General features: G+C 47.5%; 2 pseudogenes; both read left to right on the top strand.

Annotated features, from left to right (window-relative positions):
• The first annotated feature begins 737 nt into the window (after nt 1-737).
• Nucleotides 738-3,659, top strand: LOC116659286 (annotated as a pseudogene).
• Nucleotides 3,479-4,083, top strand: LOC116659285 (annotated as a pseudogene).
• Nucleotides 4,084-5,073: the final 990 nt, after the last annotated feature.

Below are 5,073 nucleotides of genomic sequence, written 5' to 3'. Positions count from 1 at the left end.
AACAAAGAGTTAGTTACAAGGGAACCCCCATAAGACTTTCAGCTGATTTCTCTACACAAACCCTGCTGGCCAGAAGGGAGTGGCAAGATACATTCAAAGTCCTGAATGAGAAAAAGCTGCAACCTAGGATACTCTATCTGGCAAAACTATCCTTTAGAATAGAAAGAGAGAGAAAGAATTTCACAGACAAGCAAAAGCTGCAAGAATTCTGCAATACTAAACCAATCCTAAAAGAAATATTGAAAGCTCTACTCTAAATAGAAAAGAAGTAGGAAGCTATAGAAATGAGAAAACCATAACTGGAAATGTGATAACTACAATGAATTGCAAGAGAATAAACATGAAGATGTAAAAGAGGACATCAAAATTAAAAGGTGGGAGATGGAAGCAAGAAAATACAGATTTTTTTCTCTCTCTCTTTTTTTTTTCTTTTTTCTGTTCTTTTTAGGATGTGTTTGAACCTATATGAGAATCTAAAGCAAGCAGGGTTGGTAATGGATTAACATACATGAAAAACAGGGTAACCACAAATCAAAAACTTACAATAGAGTCACAAAAAACAAAAACAAACAAACAAACAAAAAGAACCCAAGATAATACAAAAAAAAATTTATGAGGGGAGCACCTGCATCCAGTACAAATTATGGGACTGCCCTCCTCCTCAAGACAGATCTTACTCACTGAGGACACTGAATTGGGAAACCTAAATGCAATGGAAGTAATCGGATCCCTGGGTGATGGAGGCCAAGTGGTGGCATGCAACCACCAAAGGCCAGGTGCGTGTGGTTACTGGGGTAGACAGCAGAGTTAAAGGGATTGCAGAGATCAGTACCACAAGCAAGGACTTGGAAGATGTGAGGGTGGTGATTCCCGCCACATCCCCATTCAATTTGCCTATCTGGCCTGTGCAGAAGACCGATGGATCTTGGAGAATGACAGTGGGTTATCACAAACTTAGCCAGGTGGTGACTCCAATTGCAGTTGCTGTCCCAGATGTGGTTCTACTGCTTCAGCAAATTAATACATCTCCTGGTATCTAATATGCAGATACTGAGCTGATAAATCCTTTTTTTCTTTTCATCTGTTCATAAGGACCACTAGAAGCACTTTGCTTTCAGCTGGCAAGGCCAAAACTACCAGCTCACTGTTCTAACTCTGGGATATTGTCAGCTCTCTAGCCCTGCATCATAATTTAGTTCTTAGGGATCTTGGTCCCCCTTTCCTTTCACAAGGAATCACACTGGTCCATTACATTGATGCCATTATGTTGATTGGATCTAGTAAGCAAGAAGTAGCAACTACTCTAGACTTATTGGTAAGACCTTCGTGTGTCAGAGGTGTAGAAACAAATCTAACAAAAATTCAGGGAACTTCTACCTCAGTGAAATGTCTAGGGGTCCAGGGGTGGGGGGCATGCTGAGATATCCTTTTCAAGGTGAAGGATGAGTTGTTAGATCTGGCCCTCCTTTGACCTCAAAAGGTACAATCTCTAATGTGCCTTTTGGATTTTGGAGGCAACACTTTCCTTTCGGTGTATTACTCCTGCCCATTTAACAGGTGATCTGAAAGGTTCTGAGTGGGGCCCAGAATAAGAGAAGCCTCTGCAACAGATCCGGCTGCTGTGCGTGCCTCTGCACCACTTGGGCCACATGATCCAGCACATCCAACAGTGCCTGAAGTGTGGACAGCAGATGAGGATGCTATTTGGGGCCCTTCTAGGTGAACTGCAGCATGGGCTCTTAGGCATTGGAGCAAACCCCTGACATCTTCACAGATAATTACTCTCCTTTTGAGAAACAACTCTTGGATTGCTACTGGGCCTTAGTAGAAACTGAACACTAAGCTTGCCATGTGACCTGAACTTCCCATCATGAATTAGGTGTTATCTGACCCACCAAGCCATAAAGTTGGGTGTGCACATTAGTGCTCCATCATCCAATGGAAGTGGTTTATACATGATTGGGACTGAGCAGACCCTGAAGACATAAGCAATTTACATAAAGAAGTGGCCCAAATGCCCACGGTCCCCCTCCTGCTACTCTGTCTTCCCTCCCTTAGCCTCACCTGTGACGCCATAGGGCGCTCCCTGTGATCAGGGGACAGAGGAAGAGAAGACCGGGGTCTGGTTTACAGAAGGAGCTGCATGAGTTGCAGGCACCACCGGAAAGTGGACAGCTGCAGCACCACTGCCCGTTCCTGGGACGTCCCTGAAGGACGGTGGTGAAGGGCAGTCCTCCCACTGGGAGCTTCGAGCAGAGCACCTGGCTGCTCATTTTACTTGGAAGAAGAAATGGTTAGACATGTGATTATATACACCAATTTATGGGTTATAGCTAATGATTTATTTAGAAGGTCAGAGACTTAGAAGGAGCATAATTAGAAAATTAGTGAAGGAAATTTAGGAAGAAGTATATAGATAACCCTTTGTATGGGCAAAACATGTGAAGATATTTGTGCCTCGTGTGAACTCTCACCAAAGGCTCACCTCAGTGGGGTAGGATTTTAATAATCAAGAGGATGGGATGACCCATTCTGTACATACCAGTCAGCCTCCTGGCCCAACCACCCCATCCATCACCCAACATAGCGCTGTTTCTGACCAAGAAACTCACTTCACAGCAAGTGTACGGGGCCTAAGCTGACGAGACTCCCTGGTCTCACCACGTTTCCCACCGTCCTCAAAGCAGCTGGCTTGATGGAACAGGGGAATGGCCTCTGGAAGACTCGGCCACACTGCCAGCTTGACGGCAACATCTTGCAGGCCTGGGACAACATTTTCCAGAGGGTGTTCTTTCTGAATCATCGTCTGACGTGTGGTGCTATTTCTCCCACAGCCAGAAGTCATGGATTCAGGAAACAAGGGGTGGGGACGGCAGTGACCACTCACTATTGCCTCTAGTGACCCACTAGCAAAATTCGTGCTTCCTGTTCCCATGACCTTATGCTCTGCTGGCCTAAAAGTCTCCGTTCCAGAGGGAGAAATGCTTCCACCAGGAGACGTAATGATGATTTCATTGAACTGAAAGTTGAGACTGCCACTTGGCTATTTGGGGCTCCTCGGGCCTCTGGCTTTATAGTTAAAGAAGGCCGTCACGGCGCTGGCTGAGGCGACTGATCCTGACCACCAAGGGGAAATTGGGGGGCTCCTCCCTGTGGAGGTGAGGAAGAGCATGTCTGGAATACAAGAGGTCCCCTAGGGCATCTCTTAATGTTACCATGCCCCATGGTTGATTTAAGGTTAATGGAAAACTGCGACCCAATCCAGGCAAGACTGCTGATGGCTCAGACTCTTCAGGAATGAAGGTTTGAGTTGCCCCATTGGGTAAATGAATATGACCCGCTGAGCGGCTTGTCAAAGGCACAGGGGATACAGAATAGATGGTAGAAAACGGCAGTTCTTCATACCGGCTACAACCATGTGAGCAGCCACAGAAACGACTGCCATTGTCATGAGTGTCTTCTCCTTATTTTATCATGAATAAAGCTCCTTTCTAATGGGAAGGAGGCCAATACCCTCAATCAAGTCTGGCTGATGAAAACATGAGGACGCAGACTGACTGTACGGAGAAGTGCGCGGACCCGGCCCTGACATCGCGAGGAGCAGCTGCGCTTGGTGGAGAGGGCCGCCACTGACGTCTCCCAGCTCCGGTGCCGGCTCCCCTCCAGCCAGCAGCTGGAGACTCTGCTGCCCTGAGCTGCTGCAAGTGCCTGTGATAGGCAAAAACCTGGGTGTCCCGAGTCTTTTGGGCCCCAGATCAAGGGTGCCTGCTGCTTGGAAGGAAAGATCCGCCAGTTGCTGGAACCCCTGGGCTTCCCATGCACCTTTGTTAATGACTTGGCTGCTCCCTGACTGAGATTGGAGACTTCTGCTCCTGTGCCAACATCTCCTGGGTGCACTTTGCCTTCAAATGGTGGAGGACAGTGCCCAGTGCCCTAGACCCACCAGTGCCTAGCACTGCCAGCCCTGCCCAGCACGGATGGCCCATTATCACCATTCAACAGCCTTCTGACCCCTGCCCTGATTGGAGGGCCGGACAGTCAAGAACTACACCCCTCTTTACCCTGCTCACCTCTGTCCCTTAGTGTCCAGTGGGGTGGCAGATGCTGCCAGCTTGAACCCCTTGGAAAAAGACAGAAGACTATCTTCAGCTGAGAAATGTTCCCTAAATATCCATTAGAGCGCTAGCTGTTCTGGGGGAAAAAAAAGTGTTGGCCAAGTTGACAAAAGTCTCCTTGTGATGGTTAATTTTGGGTCACCTTGACCGGGCCCAGGGTGCCTAGATATTTGATCAAACATTATTCCAGGGGTTTCCATGAAGGTGTTTTGGATAAAATTAACATTTAAATTGGCAGACTGAGTAAGGAGAGGGCCCTCCCTAATGTAACTGGGCTTCACCCAATCAGTTGAAGCCTCGAATAGAACAAAAGGCCGACCCTCCCTGGAGGAGAGGAAGATTCTCCCTGCCTGAGTGCCTTTGAACCGGGACACTGGCTTCTTTCCTGCCTTTGGATACAAGCGGAAATACTGGCTCTCCCTGAGTCTCTAGCAGGCCGACTCACCCCGTAGATATTGGAATTTGTCAGACTGCATAATCAGGTATATACGCTCCTGTTGGTTCTGTTTCTCTGCCTGACAAATACACTGTTGTTCCACGAAAACAATTTTTCACAGTTATTTAGCAGTTATCTTGTGAGTTGCTTTCCAAATACCAGCATTAGTGGGGCTCTTGACTCCTTCATTCTCTTCCTAACACACACCTAGAGAAGTTCTTTTTTTGTCTTGTTTCACTTTAATTTATTGAACTACAGTCAGTTACAATGTGTCGATTTCTGGAGTGCAGCATAATGTTTCATAGAGCAGTCCTCTTAAAGGTCATTCAGATCATGGCACCCTATGCTCAGAGCCCCCACTGCTCGCATTTCACTCAAAAAGCCCAAGTCCTTTTTGTCACCTACCAAGCCCTGCAGAGCCTTCTGCCCAGCCTGGCCTGTTACCTCTGCTGTCCCACCATCTCCTACTCTCCCCCCACCTCCAGCTTTCACCTTGTGCTGGCCACTCAGATGGTCCGCTGG

The sequence above is a fragment of the Camelus ferus genome, chromosome 2 (genome assembly GCF_009834535.1).
Source record: "Camelus ferus isolate YT-003-E chromosome 2, BCGSAC_Cfer_1.0, whole genome shotgun sequence".
Taxonomy (NCBI): domain Eukaryota; kingdom Metazoa; phylum Chordata; class Mammalia; order Artiodactyla; family Camelidae; genus Camelus; species Camelus ferus.
The sequence above is the reverse complement of the archived record's forward strand: the minus strand, read 5'-3'. Positions and strand labels throughout refer to the sequence as shown.